Source organism: Mus caroli, unplaced genomic scaffold (genome assembly GCF_978045245.1).
Source record: "Mus caroli unplaced genomic scaffold, Mus_caroli_1 scaffold_1, whole genome shotgun sequence".
In the NCBI taxonomy this organism is placed as follows: Eukaryota; Metazoa; Chordata; class Mammalia; order Rodentia; family Muridae; genus Mus; species Mus caroli.
The window spans coordinates 110,816,007-110,837,055 of NW_028227256.1; positions in this window are offsets into that span (position 1 = coordinate 110,816,007).

Genomic DNA, 21,049 nt, shown 5'->3' on the forward strand with positions numbered 1-21,049 from the left:
CTCTGCTATATTTGTAGCAGCCTTATTTATAATAGCCAGAAACTGGAAACAACCCACATGTCACTCAACAGAAGAATGGATACAGAAAATGAGGTAAATTTACACAATGGAATACTACTCAGCTATTAAAAACAATGATTTCATGAAATTTGCAGGCAAAGGAGAAGAACCTGAAAATAGCATCTTGAGTGAGGTAACCCAAACACAAAAGAACACATATGGTATGTACTTACTGATAAGTGGATATTAGCCAAAAAGAAACTTGAATATCCATGATACAAGTCACAGACCATATGAAACGAAAGAAAAAAGAACACACCAAATTGTGGATGCTAAAATCCTACTCAGTGGGGGAAAGATCTTTGGGAAGTAGAGGGAGAGAGTGATCCGGGAGGGAGAGAACAGGGAGACAGGGGGCAGTTCAGATATGATAGTAGTTGGGGGAAAACTACTGAGGGTCAGGAATTTGAAAGTAGGTGTGTAGCAGTGGGTTAGCCACTAAAAGGTCCTAGATGTCAGGGTTCCAAATGGTTCCTAGGACCCAACAGGGAGAACATTATCTGAAATAACCTGAGTGACCATGAAAGGCAGCCTGGTTTCTGGTTTAGCTATGTTTAAAACCCCACTAACCCTACATGGGATAACCCTACAAGGGACAGGGCCATTTTCTTATGCTCCTAATCACCAGGCTTCTGACAAGAGACCACAGTTCTCCGCTTCATAAGTCTGTGGACATCAGTCATGAAAGGGCAATGTCACAACTCCCTCCAGAGGTAGAGGATGTGACCATGGGTCACATAGCATCAAGACAGGTCTCCATTTTAATTAGTTACCTAAATGTCTGAAGGGCTTAGCCAATTAAGTTCTCCTTCCCAGACACTCCTCTCTGCAAAAGGTATTTAACCCCAGGTCTGCCCTGAGAAAGTGGAGTACAGTTACTCATCCTACTTTCCTTTCCACAATGACAATAAATGCCTTAAAACTATGGACTGTCTCTTTTCATCGGGATCAACTGTGGGAAGCAATGGAACAGGCCTTTGTCTAAAGAGCTGACCACTAACCGTCTGCAGAAGGCCTCTCCACGTTTTTTCCCAGTCATAGTCTCCACCAAGGCAAGCCACTTGTGAACCAAGTAAAGGACTATTTTGTTCCTGAGGACCAAGTCAAAGCTCTCCTCCCACCTTTCCCCATCAACCCCAGGCTAGATCCAGCCCATGGGACCCTACACCATTCTCAACTCTTCTGAGGCATCCAGTGGCATATGGGGTGACCAAGAGTCTGAGAACCTGACATCCTTGGCCTCCATGCAGTTCCCAGGATCCCTGAGCCAACTCTAGTGGTCCCTAGGAACTCAGACTGTGCTTTCCAACGCCTGGAGCAATATACCACAGCTTCTCATAACCCAATGCCCGAGTCAAAGCTCCTGCCTCCCACATCCCCAGAGGTCTCAGCCCTGAGGCAGATGAGGGCCACCTTTTAACCCACAATATCCAAGAATGGGGAGATAGAACCTGTAAAGATAAAATCCAGTTGATATCCATGGCCCCAAGTTGAGGGATGGGGCCAACTATGCTCCTCAAAAATACTAATCTAGAATTCTTCTTGTCAAAAGAAAATGCAGGGACAAATAGTGGAATAGAAACTGAAGGAAAGCCCATCCAGAGACTGCCTCATATAGGGATCCATTCCATCCTCAGACCCCAAACAAAAACACTGTTTGCTGATGCTAAGAAGTGCTTATTGACAGTATAGCTGTCCATTATTGCTGTCCACGGAAAGGCTCTTCCAGAGTTGGGCTGATACAGATGCCAGTGTATATATATAGCCAAACATGGGACTGAGTGTGCACTGGGTCCCCCAATGGAGAAGTTAAGGTGAGGACTGTAGAAGGGGTTTGCAATCCTATAGGAAGAAAACCAATATCAAACAACCATACTGCCCAAAGCTCCAAGGGACTAATCCATGAACCAAAGAATACACAAGGGGTAGGGGTTGGATTCATTGCTCCCGGTGGATATGTAGCACAGAACTGTCTTATCTGTCATCATTGGGAGAAAATACCCTTGGTCTTGTGGAGGCTCCATGACCTAGGATAGAGAAATTCTAGGGTTCTGAGGCAAGAGGGGGTAGTCAGATGGGAGAGCACCTTCATAGAGGCAGGGGGCAGGGGGGGGGAGGAAGGGAAAGGAGGCTTGTGGGGAGGAAGCTGGGAAGGGGGATAATATTTGAAATGTAAATAAATTAAGTAACCAATAAAAATGAAAAAAATCAATGATTTCATTGTCCCCAAAATCAGGAGTAAGAAGGAGATGAGCACTGATGCTTGACTCTTTTGCCTTTTTATTCAATCTGGGACCCCAGACATGGAATGGCACTGACTGTTTTAAGGGGTGGATTTTCCATATCAATTAACCCATCTAGTACCTTCTTACAGATATTCTAAGAGGGTTGTCTTAGGTAATTCTCGATCATGTCAAGTTGAAACTGATCTTAAACACACAAGTTTTAGAAAGCAGGGAGATTGTGTATGAGAAACTATGAAGAGCAAGAGGGAAACTTCTATATTGTGTGAGAAAAAAAAATCTCATTTCAGATGGTTCCAAAGGGTGCCAGGGAGTAAAATCTTCCATGATGATAGCACATCAAATGTATACAGACAGTAAAAGGAGATGGGAGAGAGAGCATGTTTCATTTCTATGAAGTTTTCAGGTTTAAGAAAAGAGTTTAGTTCAGTATAGGAGATTTGCCAAACTTTGAGGAATTCCATTCCGGAGATTAGACCTATGTTCCAGGGTTAAAGTACATGCAACAGTAGTTGTGCCATGGAGAAAGCTCTTTAGAAAGGGGCTGAGCATCCTCTGTAAGTCTCCTGAAAATTATGTATAATTGAATCAGTAAGTGCATGACTGGTATTCATACCAGGAGTTGGAGACAGAATATAATAAAAGAGGTGGTGTAAAAATTTTAAGAGACAGATGATGAAAAGGAGGGTTGTAAATATCTTCTGGAAAGTGCATGACTATTGAATCTATCATGTCCATTGAATTTTCATAAGATCAATCCATCTAGAGAAATTTTAGCATAGACAGGAAGGAACTTACAATGCCCTGCCCCTAACAATGGAGCTATAGGTAGTTGATTGCTGCTAGAAAGGGAGAATCTTTCTTTTGTGGTATAGTATCTGGGAGGTTGTTCATGCTTCAGTGTGTGATCCCATGCTAATGAACATATGAGTACTATTAATTGGACCACAGATGTAATTTAAGAAAAAAGAAAGAAGCATGAAATTGGAAACATCCAGAGCAAGTTAAAAATGGTAATTGAAAATCAGGTAAGGAGAGAGTGGGCAGCCTTACATAGTCCCTGATTTTAGTGGCATTGCTTCAAGTTTCTGTATCTTTAGGCAGATTTCTGTTACTGGTTTGCTGTATATTGCTTTTACTATGTTTAAATATGGGCCTTGAATTCCTGATCTTTCCAAGATTTTTACCATGAAGAGGTGATGAATTTTGTCTAATGTTTTCTCAGCACCTAATAAGATGATCATTTTTTTCCTTTGAGTTTGTTTACATAGTGGATTATGTTGATGGTTTTCTATATTTTGAACCATCCCTGCATCCCTGGGATGAAGCCTACATGATCATGATGGATGGTTGTTTTGATGTGTTCTTGGATTCGCTTTGCAAGAATTTTATTGAATCAATATATATAAGGAAAATTCATCTGAAATTCTCGTTCGTTGTTGAGTCTTTGGTGGATTAGGCAAAAGAGTAACTGTGGCTTCATAGATTGAATTGGGTAGTGTTCCTTCTGTTTCTTTTTTGTTGAATAGTTTGAAGAGCATAGGTCTTCTTTGAAGGTCTGATAGAATTCTGCACTAAATTAATCTGGTCCTTTTTTTTTTAATTGGGAGACTTTTCATGACTGCTATTTCTTTAAGGGTTATGGGACTGTTTAGATGGTTTAGTTGACCTGTATTTAACTTTGTTACCTGTTTTCTTTTCTAGAAAAATGTCCATTTCATCCATATTTTCCAGTTTTGTTGAGTATAGGTTTTTGTAGTAGAATCTGATGAGATTTTTGGATTTCCTCAGTTTCGGTTGTTATATCTCCCTTTTCTTTTCTGATTTTGTTAATTTGGGTACTGTCTCTGTGCCCTCTGATTAGTCAATCTATCTATCTAATCTATCTATCTAATCTAATCTATCTATCTATCTATCTATCTATCTATCTATCTATCTATCTATCTATCTATCTATCTATCCATCTATCTATCGTGTTGATTTTCGCAAAGAACCAGCTCCTGGTTTTGTTGATTCTTTGTATAGTTCTTTGTGTTTCCACTTGGTTGATTTCAGCCCTGAGCTTGATTATTTCATGCCATCTACTCCTCTTGGGTGTATTCTTTCTTTGTTCTGGAGCTTTCAGGTGTGCTATCAATCTGCTAGTATATGCTCTCTCCAGGTTCTTTTTGGAGGTACTCATTCAATATAGAACTTGAAGTCATAGCCAGAACAATTAAACAACAAAAGGATGTTAAAAGAATACAAACTAGAAATGAAGAAGTCAAAATACCACTCTTTGCATATGATATGATAGTGTACTTAGGTGACCCCAAAAATCTACCAGAGAACTCCTAAACTTGATAAACAATTTCAGCAAAGTGGCTGGATATAAAATTAGCTCAATCAAATCAGTACCAATCCTCTACTCAAACAATAAACAGGCTGAAAAAGAAATTAGGGAAATGACACCCTTCACAATAGTCACAAACAATATAAAATATATTGGGGTGACTCTAACCAAGCAAGTGAAAGATCTGTATGACAATAACTTCAATTCTCTGAAAAAAGAACTCTTGTAGAATATCTCAGAAGATAAAAATATATCCCATGCTCCTGTTTTGACAGGATTAGTATAGTAAAAATGGTCATTTTGCTGAAAGTAGTCTACAAATTTAATGTAATCCTCATCAAATTTCTAACTCAATTCATCATAGAGTTAGAAAGAGAAATTTTCAAATCCATTTGGAATAAGGAAAAACCCAAGATAGCAAAAACTATTCTCAACAATAAAAGAACTTATGGGGGAATCATTGTCCTGACCTAAGTCTGTATTACAGAGCCATAGTGATAAAAACCATATGGCATTGGTACATGAACAGGCAGTAAGATCAATGGAATAGAATTGAAGACCCAGAAATGAACCCACACAGCTATTGTCACTTGATATTTGACAAAGGAGCCAAAACAATCCAGTGAAAAACAGATAGCATTTTCAATGAATGGTGCTGGTTCACCTAGTGATCAGCAGGTAGAAGAATGCATTTCAATCCTAACCATAATGGAAAAAAAATAAACCCACTACAGCCTCAGAACTTGTTGGGATCATGCTACAATGTTATCTAATTATAGTTTTTCTTTTTAATCCTCATTCCTTCCCTGCAGAACCTGTTGACTGGCTGAGCTGCCTTGGTCACTAAAGGGAAAGAATAGACATAGTGCAACTGTATGTAGCTCTTCTGTAACTTCCTTGAACTTAAGCTGCCATATTCTCCTTTCATGGTTCTGCATCCTCATTTATAAGGCAGAGAGCCTCTTGGCTAACATTACAGCACATATATCACCTGAATACTAATGTCATTTATATTTCATTTAGGGCCAGTCAGATGGCTCTGAGCACAAGTGTGCTTGCTGCTATAAGAAATAAAATTTATTGGGTCCCATTTTTAGTAAGCATGGTTAGAGGATATTGAAGAGTCAGAATAGCAGCAGGCAATGGCCATTTTTCCCTCACCTAAGAGAGTTTGAAAGCTGAATGCGTAACATGGTTCAGAGAGTTGGAAAGCTTCAAGTTGGGATGTTCTGTGAATGAGCCCAGAATGAAAAAATGGAGTAGGTTCAAGGCCCTAAATATCCATTAGATAAGACTTTTTATCTGACGCTAATATGAGGGAGTTTGAATATGGTGTTGTGCTAGAGGGTCACACAGATTCCAATTCTCTTAAGTACCAGACTATGGGAAAAAAAGAGAAAGAATTTCTTGCACTCAGGGACACTTTAAAAGTCACTGCCATGTGTTAAATCAACATGCCAGCCAAGTTTTGATCCTCAGTGTATTGTGAAACTTCCTGAACAATGGAATAATAAGAGCATTTTTTGTCTTATTAATCTTTTGAATGTAATTAGAAATCAAGGGTCTTGCTTCCCTCACTTCTCAGCTTGATGACCTAGGTTCAATTCTGAGGTTTACATATTGGATGATGAGAACTGTTTCTTCCAAGTTCTTCTTTAATAACTACTCATGTGCTTGTCTGTGTGTGTGTGTGTGTGTGTGTGTATGTATGTGTGTGTCCAATTACCTACAAATAAATTTTTAATCTAAAATAAAAAATAGTTATCTAAAGTTAACTTTCTTATGAGGGCGTAATTAAACTCATAGTATATGTTGATATAATTAATAATTATAAACAAATTATAAAACAAATATTGTTATATTCATCTTTAATTATTAACTGGTAACTAAGTCACAGAAAATAAAATTATATCATCAGTTATATAAATAATGAATTAAAAATTATTATCTTTTAAAAACCTGTTTGAGGTCGAGTAGATGGTTTGGAAGCTATACTCTTCGTCAAGCAAATGTGAGAATTTGAGTTAAGATCTCTAATTCTAGTGTTCCTTTGTGTATATAGGGAAGGATACAGGAGAAATTCCAGAAGTTCTTGGGCCAGCCTGGCATACATCATGCTAAACTGGAGGAGGTGTTGGTTCAAGCAAGGAGGAAAGTAAGTATTAATACACACACACACACACACACATACACACACACACACACACACACACACACACACACACACACACACACAGATGCCTGAAATATTTTCTAGAAATCCATGTTAAACTGAACTGTCGAATGCAGGAATTATCATAGAGGCTTTTATAAACCTGCACTGAGTTGAAATCCTTTAAGAAAGCAGTAAAGACAATGATGTATATGTCTTCTCACTCTCAGTTGCTGTTTTTTTTTTTTTTTTTTTTTTTAATGATAGCACATTTATCCAGTTACCTCTCTCATGTGAAGTTTTGTAAATGACCTGCTTCATGTATTTTATGAAAAAGAAATAGAATGCAATTTCTGATATATCAGGGAAATAATTTCCTGAAATGGGATGACGGAAAAGAGGATCCTAATTATAAGGATTCTAATAACCTCCTAGAGATTAGAAAGAAAACTGAATAAAAAACATGCTATCTCTAACTTAAAATGTGACCAGTTAAAATTGAATGCTTAGAAGTTGTTCATGGCAGAAATTCAAGTCTTTTGTGTTTGTTCATCTATTGTTACTTATCATCAGGAATAAGCAAAAGGCTGTAATTCCTCTTCATTTTTCTTTATAGATTAGAACTGTGCCTACCTGTTTGTGATGGGAACCAAAGTTTTAATGTGAAGTAACAGATAATACTAAGTTATCTAGGCATGTGTTCCCTGGACATTTTGCATTGTGTAAAGCATCTGTAGCAAAGAGAAACCCAAGTTCATGTTGTTGTTGTGATTATGAGTGGAAAATGTGCATAAAACCACTAGTTCAAGGATCTTGCACAACAGCTTCCTTTGAGTTGAAGCCTTTTCCCCAGGTAGATTTGGGGGCTCATAAGGCTGAGGAAGCTAAAAGTTGGAGGATTCTCTAGAGTTCCACCTTTGAATCTCCATCCCCATTCTGCCTCCTTAACACCCACCACCCAGGTTGGAGTAGAAGTGGACCTTGCTGGGGGATGAAACTGACCAGCAGTGCTTCGAGGAAAAAAATCTCAGACCTGGGGAGCTGGTTCCTGGTCCTGCAGACAGCTCCAGCATTGCACTTATCTGAGTCTTCAGGATGTTAAGGTGCACTTGCAGAGTGGCTACACCTTTGAGTATTTTCTATTCCTCTGAGTGAGGATAAAAAGAAGACTGAGAAGAGTTCAGTAGTGAACATCTTCCAGTCTGCCTTGTTGGCTCATAAGAAAAATATCTGCAGGACATATATGAGCAAAACCATAGACATAGGACACTATGTAAAAAGAGGGTGTGGTGGGCCATGTCTTTTAACATCCTTTGTCCTGTGGTCTTTATACCCTGAGCACATCCTAGCTTGCATCTGTGGGTTAATAGTACATGAGAAAAGCTCAGCTTCCTGTGCACTGTCTGTCATTGTTTAACAATTGCTATGACTACTGGTAATAAATTACAGAAGATTCTCAACTTGCAGTGAAATTCTATGCTGATAATACCATTATAAGTGAAATACATTTTGCTTCCAAAGAATATTTACTACACTAAGGTGAACACAATTTAACTCCAAAGTACATTTATACTACTAATGTGTTGAATGGCACAGCTCACCTTTGCTTACCTTAAGTATTTTCAGGTCACTTGTGTTAGCTTACAGCTTAAAAGAATCATCTTATACAAAGCTTATTTTGTCATCATGTATAGAAACCCTCATGGGATTCATATAACACTATATTTAATATGGGTGTCAGAATGGATATACAATTCCTTTTTCTCACCATGATAAAGAAAAAAAAACATTAAAAAATTTAAATTTGGTGTGTGTGTGTGTGTGTGTGTGTGTGTGCATGTGCACACTTGCATGAGTTTATGTGTACTCAATGTGTATTTGGTGTCAGTAGATACCAGAAGTATGTATCAGATCCCCTGGAACTGGAGAACAGAAAGATTGTGAGCCATGAGGTAGGGACTGAGATCTGATCCTCTGGGACTCTTAACAACCAAATCATTTTTGCAAATAATCGAAAGTTGAAATCTACAAGTTCAACCCTGGAGTTAGAAAACTTGTTTGGTTTCTGTGAATACTTCAGAACACATAACTACTAATCCTGCAAACATGAGGACTGGAGTTTGGATATATAGTGCACACACAAAACCTAAGCAGACATAACAACTACCTGTAATTACAGTACATAATAGATGATAGCAGCTCCCCTTGTAAGGTAGACCAGCTGAATTAGTGAACTTATACTCAGCAAGAGATCCTCACTTTTAAAATAAAGTGGAATATAATCAAAGAATCCACTGTCACTCCACTTGCACATGCACACATATGCACCTATGCTTACACAAATGTGTACCCTCACGTAGTGCATCGACATACATTCAAACACATAAACACAGTACACACAAATTCACACACAAAATGAGAAAATAAAGAGAAAAGAGGCAGACCTTGGGGGCACACTCTGCAGCCAGTCCCACAACACCCAGAGGAAGTTCCATTTCCAGGTTCTCTAACACATCCAGCATCACAGGATCACATGATCCTAGTAGCTTGCTCACACCAGGATCTCAGGCTTCCAGAAACAGCTTGACTCCCAGGAGCTCTAAAACACTTAGGACCTGAGGATCACAGGATCCCAGAATCACAGGTTCACAGAGAGAGCTGAATTCTCAAGAGTTCTGACACAACCATGATAACAGGAAGGACGAGCTTCTGTCAGATATAGCAAGAGCAGGTAGCACTAGAGATAAACAGATGGTAGAAGGCAAGTATAAGAACATAAGAAACAGAAACAAAGGTTACTTAGCATCATCAGAACCCAATTATCCCACCACATCAAGTACTGGATGCACAATCTCACTGAAAAAGGAAGATTTGAATCTAAAATCACTTCTCATGATGATGGTATAGGATATTAAGAAAGACATAAATAACTCCCTTAAGAAAATACAGGTAAACAGTTAGAAGCCCTTAGAGAAAACATAAGAATCCCCTAAAGAATTACAGGAAAACACAATCACAAAGGAAAAGGAAATGAACAAAACCATACAAGATCTAAAAATGGAAATATGAACAATAAAGAAATCACAAAGGGAGACAACCCTGGAGTTAGGAAGCCTAGGAAAGAGATCAGGAGTCATACATGCAAGTATCACAAAGAGACTACAAGAGATAGAAGAGAGAATCACAGGTGCAGAAAATACCATAGAAATCACTGACACAACAGGCAAAGAAAATGCAAAAGGTAAAAAGCTTCTAACCCAAAACATCCAGAAAATCCAGGACACAATGAGAAGAAGAAACCTAAGGATAATAGGTATAGAAGAGGATGAAGATTCCCATCTTAAAGTAAATATCTTCAACAAAATTATAGAAGAAAACTTCCCTAACCTAAGGAAAGAGTTGCCCATTAACATACAAGAAGCCTACAGAACTCCAAATAGACTGGACCAAAAAAGAATTTCTTCCTGTCACATAATAATCACAACACAAAATGCCCCAAAGAATATTAAAAACAGTAAGGGCAAAAGATCGAGTAACATGTAAAGGCAGACCTATTAGAATTACAACAGAATTTTCACCACAGACTATGAAAGCTAGAAGATCCTGGGTAGATGTTATACAGACCCCAAGAGAACACAAATGCCAGCCAAAGCTACTATACCCATCAAAACTCCCAATTACCATATTCAAAGAAAACAATATATTCCATGACAAAACAAAATTTACATAATATCTTTTTATAAATCCAGACCTACTAAGGATAATAGATAGAAAACACCAACACAAGGGAGAAAAACTATACCCTAGAAAAAGCCATAAAATAATCTTTCAACTAACTCAAAAGTAGATAGCCACACAAGCATAATTCTACCTCTTAAAAAGACAAAGCATACCAGGAAGTAAAAATCACCTTTCCTTAATATCTCTTAACATCAATGGAGTCAATTTCCCAATAAAAAGACATAGACTAACAGACTGGATATGTAAACAGCACCCAGCATTTGCTGCATACAAGAAATCCACCTCAGTGACAGTCAGCCATTACCTCAGAGTAAAACATTGAAAAACAATTTTACAAGCAAGTGGTCCCAAAAAGTAAGCTGGAGTATCCATTCTAATATTGAATAAAATCATCTTTCAAACAAAAGTTATCAAAAAATATAAGGAAGTACACTTCATACTTGTCAAAGGAAAGATCTACCAAGATGAACTCTCAATTCTGAACATCTATGCTCTAAATGCAAGGGCAACTACCTTCATAAATGAAATTTTACTAAAGCTCAAAGTACACAACACCCCTCACACAATAATAGTGGAAGACTTCAACACCCCACTCTTAGGAATGGACAGATCATGGAAACAGAAACTAAACAGATACACAGTGAAACTAACACAAGTTATGAACCAATTGGATCTAACAGATATTTACAGAACATTTGGTCCTGAAGCAAAAGAATATACCTTTTTCTTACCACCTCATGGTACCTTCTCCAAAACTGACCATACAAGTAGTCACATAACAGTTCTTAACAGATACAAAAAGATTAAAATTGTCCCATTCACTCTATCAGCTTTCTTTCAACTGAAGCTGGTCTTAAATACAACCACCACCACCAACAACAACAACAACAAACACAGAAAGCATACATACACATGGAAGCTGAACAACACTCTACTCAATAATAACTTGGTCAAGGAAGAAATAAAGAAAGAAACTAAGGACTTTTTATAATTTAATGAAAATGCAGACACATCATACCAAAACCTATGGGACACAATGAAAGCAGTGCTAAGAGGAAAACTCATAGTTCTAAGTTACTCCAATATGAAACTGGAGAGAGATTACACAGAAGGTTGACAGCACATCTAAAACCTCTAGAACAAAAAGAAGAAAATACACCCAAGAGGAGTAGAGGGCAGGAAATAATCAAACTCAACGCTGAAATCAACCAAATGGAAAATAGAACTATAAAAAAAAATCAACAAAACCAGGAGTTGGTTCTTTAAGAAAATAAACAAATTAGATAACCTTAGCCAGACTAACCAGAGGGCACAAAGACTGCATCAAAACTAATAAAATCAGAAATTAAGTAGGAAATATATCAATGAAATATATCAAAATAATTGTTCTGTCTGTTGAATATTAACAGTTGAAAATATTAAAATCATGGTCTGTAAACTCCATTGAAATATTACTGATAATATTTCTCACTTAAAATGAGCATTTTCTTAATGTTTAACTTCAAAGAGTTTTTGCTATTTTGAAATTTTTAAAATATACTTACTGACAATATAATTTCTCTCCTAGAAACACAAAATCTTTTTTAAGTAAACTGTTAGACAATGTGCAGAGGTATATAATGTGATTTTCTTGTTTCCTGTTGGAGTTCTAATTTCGATTTCCTCTTTAGCCCAGTAATTAATGAAACACATGATCACCACCCACGCATATGCATTTTATTTGAGGTAAAATTCTGTTGCAGTTGTCTCCTTGGATTGAATTTGTCCCTCTTTGACTTTTGCTTTTGGAATTTACTGATGTTTCTTAAGTGGATTAACACATGATTGTTTTTGTCAAAGCTAAATACGTTTGAAAAGAAAGTGCCTTTCTGTCAGAGAAGTTTCCATATAGGCATAGATGCTATATCAAACTTTTTAAGTTTTGGATTTTAAACATAATAGCATAGTAGCATAATAAGCATAATAGCAAAGCTGTCCTTCCTCAGATGCCTTTCTCCAAATTTAGCTAGCTAGGCAAGTCACTTCAAGTTGGATTCCTGAACCTGATGGATCCAAGTGGTTCTGCCTCTTTAGTGCTGAGACTACAAGCACACACTCTTTTTTGGTTTATTTGATATAACTGCAGTGCTCAGCTTAGAATTTCATGCTTGTGATGCAAGAGACTTAACAACTCAACCCTTTTCCCTAGCCCTACCTACATTTAGTTTTTATTAACTACAAAATTTTCCTAAAGTAGCTAAACTATTTTATCTATCCAAAAGCAATGTAGGAGAATTTTTATTAGATATTTTATTCATTTACATTTCAAATGCTATCCCAAAACTCCCCTATATCCTCCCCCGCCCTGCTCCCCTATCCACTCACTCCCACTTCTTGGCCCTGGCATTCCCCTGTACTGGGGCATAAACTTTGCTAGACCAAGGGGCCTCTCTTCCCAATGATGGCCAAATAGGTCATCTTCTGCTACATATGCAGCTAGAGACACAAGCTCTGGGGTTACTAATTAGTTCATATTGTTGTTCAACCTATAAGGTTGCAGAACCCTTCAGCTCTTCGGTACTTTCTCTAACTCCTATACTGGGGGCCCTGGGTTCCATCCTATAGATGACTGTGAGCATCCACTTCTGTATTTGCCAGGCACTGGCAAAGCCTCACAGGAGACAGCTATAAAATATCCATGGAAGGAGTTGCAGAGACAAAGTTTGGAGCTAAGACAAAAAGATTGACCATTTTGAGACTGTTCCACCTGGGGATCCATTCCATAATCAGCCTCCAAATGCTGACAGTATTGCATATGCCAGTAAGATTTTGCTGAAGGGACCCTGATATAGCTGTCTCCTGTGAGATTTTTTTTTTCTTGTCAGCATTTATTATTTTCTGTCTGCAGTCACTGTTATTAGTTATCTTTCTGCTACCATTATAAATTATCATTACCAAATTCAACTCAACACAGGAGAAAAAGGTTAATTTTGGCTTATGGTTCAGTTGTGATAAAGTCCATCATAGAAGACAAGGCATGCCAATAGGCAGTGAAATCACAGCCACAGGAGCAGGAAGTCAGCTGACCATGTTTTTATCCACATATACTAAGCAAGTAGGACTATGTCATAAAACTCAAAACCCATTCTCAGAGTCATACTTCCTCCAACAGGTCTACAACTCCTAGAAGTTCCAGAAAACCTCAAAACAGCATTAACTAAGGATTAAGTGTTCAAATACATGAACCTGTGGGGACACATATCTCATTCAAACCATCAAAATGTATCATCCTATTAGATGCAAAGTGCTTTCATTGTTATTAGATGGGTTGGTTGTATCGTTTTCACTATCTGCATTTTCTTTGCAGAAACATCTGTTTAAGTCCCTCACTCATTTAAATTTGAGTTGTTTCTCTTTTGCTTGATGATAGGAGCTAATGTATTATTTTACATATTCTACACATCAGATATTTGATGTACAACTATTTTTAGTTTTGTAGGATGTGTTGTACTTTCTTAATAATTCTGTTTATTTTTTCCAAAATTTAATTTTGATGCAGTCCAGTTATTTCCATTTTTTCTTTTGTTATTCCTATTTCGATATCATGCCTTCAAATGCCTCCAAACTCAGTCAAGGAGATTTAAATATATATATTTTAATGTGTATGTGTGCATGTGTATGTGTGAGAGTATATATGTATCTTTTGTGTGTGTGTGTGTGTGTGTATGTGTGAATATGCATGGATATATGTGGGGGGCCTGCATTATGTGCCCAAATTTCAATCAAAGAACTAGGATTGCAGATATGTACAGCCTGCCAAACTTTACGTGACTTATATCATATCCTCTTGTGTAGCATGTTTCCTCAACTCCTAAGTTAATTCACATATGTATGATGTGATAGAGGACACATTTTTATACTATTTCATGTGATTATTCAAGTGTTCTAATATAACTTGTAGAAAACACCATCACCTGCCCATATTCCCTGGATTAGATTCACTTATCTGAAAACAATTGACTGTGGATGGTTGTCTCTATTATTAGATTCAATCCTGCACTATCAGCTATGTTTATCTCTCCTAATGATTGTAGCTTTCTAGTCAGTTCAAATTTTTTTATTTTTTTTAATTTTTTTTTTAATTTTTCTTTTTTTTTATTACATATTTTCCTCAATTACATTTCCAATGCTATCCCAAAAGTCCCCCATAGCGCCCCCCACTTCCCTACCCACCCATTCCCATTCTTTTGGCCCTGGCATTCCCCTATATTGGGGCATATAAAGTTTGCAAGTCCAATGGGCCTCTCTTTCCAGTGATGGCCGACTAGACCATCTTTCGATACATATGCAGCTAGAGACAAGAGCTCCGGGGTTCTGGTTAGTACATCATGTTGTTCCAACAATAGGGTTGCAGATCCCTTTAGCTCCTTGGGTACTTTCTCTAGCTTCTCCATTGGGAGCCCTGTGATACATCCAATAGCTGACTGTGAACATCCATTCCTGTGTTTGCTAGGCCCAGCATCATCTCACAAGAGACAGCTATATTTGGGTCCTTTCAGCAAAATCTTGCTAGTGTATGCAATGGTGTCAGCTTTTAGAAGCTGCTTATGGGATGGATCCCTGGATAAGGCAGTCTCTAAATGGTCCATCCTTTCATCACAGCTACGAACTTTGTCTCTGTAACTCCTTCCCTGGGTGTTTTGTTCCCAATTCTAAGAAGGGGCACAGTGTCCACACTTTGGTCTTCATTCTTCTTGAGTTTCATGCGTTTAGCAAATTGTATCTCATATCTTGGGTATCCTAAGTTTTGGGCTAATATCCACTTATCAGTGAATACATATTGTGTGAGTTCTTTTGTGATTGTGTTACTTCACTCAAGATGATGCCCTCCAGGTCCATCCATTTGGCTAGGAATTTCATAAATTCATTCTTTTTAATAGCTGAGTAGTACTCCATTGTGTAAATGTACCATAATTTCTGTATCCATTCCGCTGTTGAGGGACATCTGGGTTCTTTCCAGCTTCTGGCTATTATAAATAGGGCTGCTATGAACATAGTGGAGCATGTGTCCTTTTTACCGGTTGGGACATCTTCTGGGTATATGCCCAGGAGAGGTATTGCTGGATCCTCCGGTAGTACTATGTCCAATTTTCTGAGGAACCGCCAGACTGATTTCCAGAGTGGTTGTACAAGCTTGCAATCCCACCAACAATGGAGGAGTGTTCCTCTTTCTCCACATCCTCGCCAGCATCTGCTGTCACCTGAATTTTTGATCTTAGCCATTCTGACTGGTGTGAGGTGGAATCTCAGGGTTGTTTTGATTTGCATTTCCCTGATGATTAAGGATGTTGAACATTTTTTCAGGTGCTTCTCTGCCATTCGGTATTCCTCAGGTGAGAATTCTTTGTTCAGTTCTGAGCCCCATTTTTTAATGGGGTTATTTGACTTTCTGGAGTCCACCTTCTTGAGTTCTTTATATATATATTGGATATTAGTCCCTTATCGGATTTAGGATAGGTGAAGATCCTTTCCCAATCTGTTGGTGGTTTTTTTGTCTTATTGATGGTGTCTTTAGCCTTGCAGAAGCTTTGCAGTTTCATGAGGTCCCACTTGTCAATTCTCGATCTTACAGCACAAGCCATTACTGTTCTAGTCAGGAATTTTTCCCCTGTGCCAATATCTTCAAGGCTTTTCCCCACTTTCTCCTCTATAAGTTTCAGTGTCTCTGGTTTTATGTGAAGTTCCTTGATCCACTTAGACTTGACCTTAGTACAAGGAGATAGGAATGGATTGATTCGCATTCTTCTACATGTTAACAACCAGTTGTGCCAGCACCATTTCTTGAAAATGCTGTCTTTCTTCCACTGGATGTTTTTAGCTCCCTTGTCGAAGATCAAGTGACCGTAGGTGTGTGGGTTCATTTCTGGGTCTTCAATTCTATTCCATTGGTCTATTTGTCTGTCACTATACCAGTACCATGCAGTTTTTATCACAATTGCTCTGTAGTAGAGCTTTAGGTCCGGCATGGTGATTCCACCAGAGGTTCTTTTATCCTTGAGAAGAGTTTTTGCTATCCTAGGTTTTTTGTTATTCCAGATGAATTTGCAGATTGCACTTTCTAATTCGTTGAAGAATTGATTTGGAATTTTGATGGGGATTGTATTGAATCTGTAGATTGCTTTTGGCAAGATAGCCATTTTTACAATGTTGATCCTGCCAATCCATGAGCATGGGAGATCTTTCCATCTTCTGAGATCTTCTATAATTTCTTTCTTCAGAGACTTGAAGTTTTTATTATACAGATCTTTCACTTCCTTAGTTAGAGTCACGCCAAGATATTTTATATTATTTGTGACTATTGAGAAGGGTGTTGTTTCCCTAATTTCTTTCTCAGCCTTTTTATTCTTTGTGTAGAGAAAGGCCATTGATTTGTTTGAGTTAATTTTATATCCAGCTACTTCACCGAAGCTGTTTATCGGGCTTAGGAGTTCTTTGGTGGAATTTTTAGGGTCACTTAGATATACTATCATATCATCTGCAAAAAGTGATATTTTGACTTCATCTTTTCCAATTTGTATCCCTTTGATCTCCTTTTGTTGTCGAATTGCTCTGGCTAGGACTTCAAGTACAATGTTGAATAGGTATGGAGAAAGTGGACAGCCTTGTCTAGTCCCTGATTTTAGAGGGATTGCTTCAAGCTTCTCACCATTTACTTTGATGTTGGCTACTGGCTTGCTGTAGATTGCTTTTATCATGTTTAGGTATGGGCCTTGAATTCCTGATCTTTCCAAGACTTTTATCATGAATGGGTGTTGGATCTTGTCAAATGCTTTTTCCGCATCTAACGAGATGACCATGTGGTTTTTGTCTTTGAGTTTGTTTATATACTGGATTATGTTGATGGATTTCCGTATATTGAACCATCCCTGCATCCCTGGGATGAAACCTACTTGGTCAGGATGGATGATTGTTTTGATGTGTTCTTGGATTCGGTTAGCAAGAACTTTATTGAGGATTTTTGCATCAATATTCATAAGGGATATTGGTCTGAAGTTTTCTATCTTTGTTGGGTCTTTTTGTGGTTTAGGTATCAGAGTAATTGTGGCTTCATAGAATGAGTTGGGTAGAGTACCTTCTGTTTCTATTTTGTGGAATAGTTTGTGAAGAACTGGGATTAGATCTTCTTTGAAGGTCTGATAGAACTCTGCACTAAACCCATCTGGTCCTGGGCTTTTTTTAGTTGGGAGACTATTAATGACTGCTTCTATTTCTTTGGGGGATATAGGGCTGTTTAGATCATTAACCTGATCTTGATTCAACTTTGGTACCTGGTATCTGTCTAGGAACTTCTCCATTTCATCCAGGTTCTCCAGTTTTGTTGAGTATAGCCTTTGGTAGAAGGATCTGATGGTGTTTTGGATGTCTTCAGGATCTGTTGTTTGTTTTGTTTTGTTTTTTTGTTTTTGAGACAGGGTTTCTCTGTGTAGCCCTGGCTGTCCTGGAACTCACTCTGTAGACCAGGCTGGCCTCGAACTCAGAAATCCGCCTGCCTCTGCCTCCCGAGTGCTGGGATTAAAGGCGTGCGCCACCATGCCCAGCTTAGGATCTGTTATTATGTCTCCTTTTTCATTTCTGATTTTGTTAATTAGGATGCTTTCCCTGTGCCCTCTAGTGAGTCTGGCTAAGGGTTTATCTATCTTGTTGATTTTCTCAAAGAACCAGCTCCTTGATTGGTTGATTCTTTGAATAGTTTTTCTTGTTTCCACTTGGTTGATTTCGCCCCTGAGTTTGATTATTTCCTGCAGTCTACTCCTCTTGGGTGAATTTGCTTCCTTTTGTTCTAGTGCTTTTAGGTGTGTTGTCAAGCTGCTAATGTGTGCTCTCTCTAGATTCCTTTTGGAGGCACTCAGAGCTATGAGTTTTCCTCTTAGAAATGCTTTCATTGCGTCCCATAAGTTTGGGTATGTTGTGGCTTCATTTTCATTGAACTCTAAAAAGTCCTTAATTTCTTTTTTATTCCTTCCTTGACCAAGGTATCATTGAGAAGAGTGTTGTTCAGTTTCCACGTGAAGGTTGGCTTTCTATTATTTATTTTGTTATGGAAGATCAGCCTTAGTCCATGGTGATCTGATAGGATGCATGGGACAATTTCAATATTTTTGCATCTGTTGAGGCCTGTTTTGTGACCAATTATGTGGTCAATTTTGGAGAAGGTACCATGAGGTGCTGAGAAGAAGGTATATCCTTTTGTTTTAGGATAGAATGTTCTGTAGATATCTGCCAGATCCATTTGATTCATAATTTCTCTTAGTTTCTCTGTGTCCCTGTTTAGTTTCTGTTTCCATGATCTGTCCATTGGTGAAAGTGGTGTGTTGAAGTCTCCCAATATTATTGTATGAGGTGCAATGTGTGCTTTGAGCTTTACTAAAGTTTCTTTAATGAATGTGGCTGCCTTTGTATTTGGAGCATAGATATTCAGGATTGATAGTTCCTCTTGGAGGATTTTACCTTTGATGAGTATGAAGTGTCCCTCCCTCTCTTTTTTAATGACTTTGGGTTGGAAGTCAATCTTATCAGATATTAGAATGGCTACTCCAGCTTGTTTCTTCATGCCATTTGCTTGGAAAATTGTTTTCCAGCCTTTCATTCTGAGGTAGTGTCTATCCTTTTCTCTGAGATGAGTTTCCTGTAAGCAACAAAATGTTGGGTCTTGTTTGTGTAGCCAGTTTGTTAGTCTATGTCTTTTTATCGGGGAGTTGAGTCCATTGATATTAAGAGATATTAAGGAAAAGTAATTGTTGTTTCCTGTTATTTTTGTTGTTAAAGTTGGCATTTTGTTCTTGTGGCTGTCTTCTTTTAGGTTTGTTGAGGGATTACCTTCTTGTTGTTTCTAGGGCGTGGTTCCTGTCCTTTTATTGGTTTTTTTCTGTTATTATCCTTTGAAGGGCTGGATTCGTGGAGAGATAATGTGTGAATTTGGTTTTGTCGTGGAATACTTTGGTTTCTCCATCTATGTTAATTGAGAGTTTGGCTGGGTATAGTAGCCTGGGCTGGAATTTGTGTTCTTTTAGTGTCTGTATAATATCCGTCCAGGATCTTCTGGCTTTCATAGTCTCTGGTGAAAAATCTGGTGTAATTCTGATAGGCTTGCCTTTATATGTTACTTGGCCTTTTTCTCTTACTGCTTTTAGTATTCTATCTTTATTTAGAGCATTTGTTGTTCTGATTATTATGTGTCGGGAGGTATTTCTTTTCTGGTCCAGTCTATTTGGAGTTCTGTAGGCTTCTTGTATGTTCATGGGCATCTCTTTCTTTTGATTTGGGAAGTTTTCTTCTATAATTTTGTTGAAGATGTTTGCTGGTCCTTTGAGTTGAAAATCTTCATTCTCATCCACTCCTATTATCCGTAGGTTTGGTCTTCTCATTGTGTCCTGTATTTCTTGGATGTTTTGAGTTAGGATCTTTTTGCATTTTACATTTTCCTTGATTGTTGTGCCGATGTTCTCTATGGAATCTTCTGCGCCTATGATTCTCTCTTCCATCTCTTGTATTCTGTTGCTGATGCTGGTATCTATGGTTCCAGATTTCTTTCCTAGGGTTTCTATCTCCAGTGTTGCCTCATTTTGGGTTTTCTTTATTGTGTCTACTTCCCTTTTTAGGTCTAGTATGGTTTTGTTCATTTCCATCATCTGATTGGATGTGTTTTCCTGTTTCTCTTTAAGGACTTCTACCAGTTTGGTTGTGTTTTCCTGTTTTTCTTTAAGGACTTGTAACTCTTTAGCCATGTTCTCCTGTAGTTCTTTAAAGTCCTTCTTGATGTCCTCTACGATCATCATGAGATATGCTTTTAAATCCAGGTCTAGTTTTTCAGGTGTGTTGGGGTGCCCTGGACTGGGCGAAGTGGGAGTGCTGGGTCCTGATGATGGTGAGTGGTCTTGGTTTCTGTTAGTAAGATTCTTACCTTTACCTCTCGCCATCTGGTAATCTCTGGAGTTGTTATAGTTGTCTCTGTTCAGAGGTTGTTCTTCTGGTGATTCTGAGTATCCTCTGTCAGCAGAGCTGGGAGACAGGCTCTCTCCTCTGAGTTTCAGTGGTTAGAGCACTCCCTGCTGACAAGCTTTCCTCTTAAAGGGAAGGTGTACAGATATCTGGCGTTTGGACCTCCTCCTGGCCGAAGAAGAAGGCGGAAAACAGGACCTTTCCCAGATGCTGTGTTGCTTTGGCAGGTCACAGAAGCTATAGGCTTCTGTGGTGCACACTCTCAGCTGTGCAGATTAAGTTCCTAAGTTCAGTGGAGTCCTGGATCCAAGATGTGCTCCCTGCTCCTGAGGCAGAGGGCTCCTGTGCAGGGCAGACCACTGTCTTCCAGCTAGGAGGGTGCCGGATGTCTGTGGCCCCAAAAGGGTGCTGCCTCAGCAGCTCTGTGGCTCCCGCCTGTCCCAGAAGCTGTCTGCCTCTGTGGTCCTCACTCTGACCTGTACAGACTGAGTTCAGCGGAGTCCCGGAGCCAAGATGGCGCTCCCTGCAGGGTAGGTCCCTGTC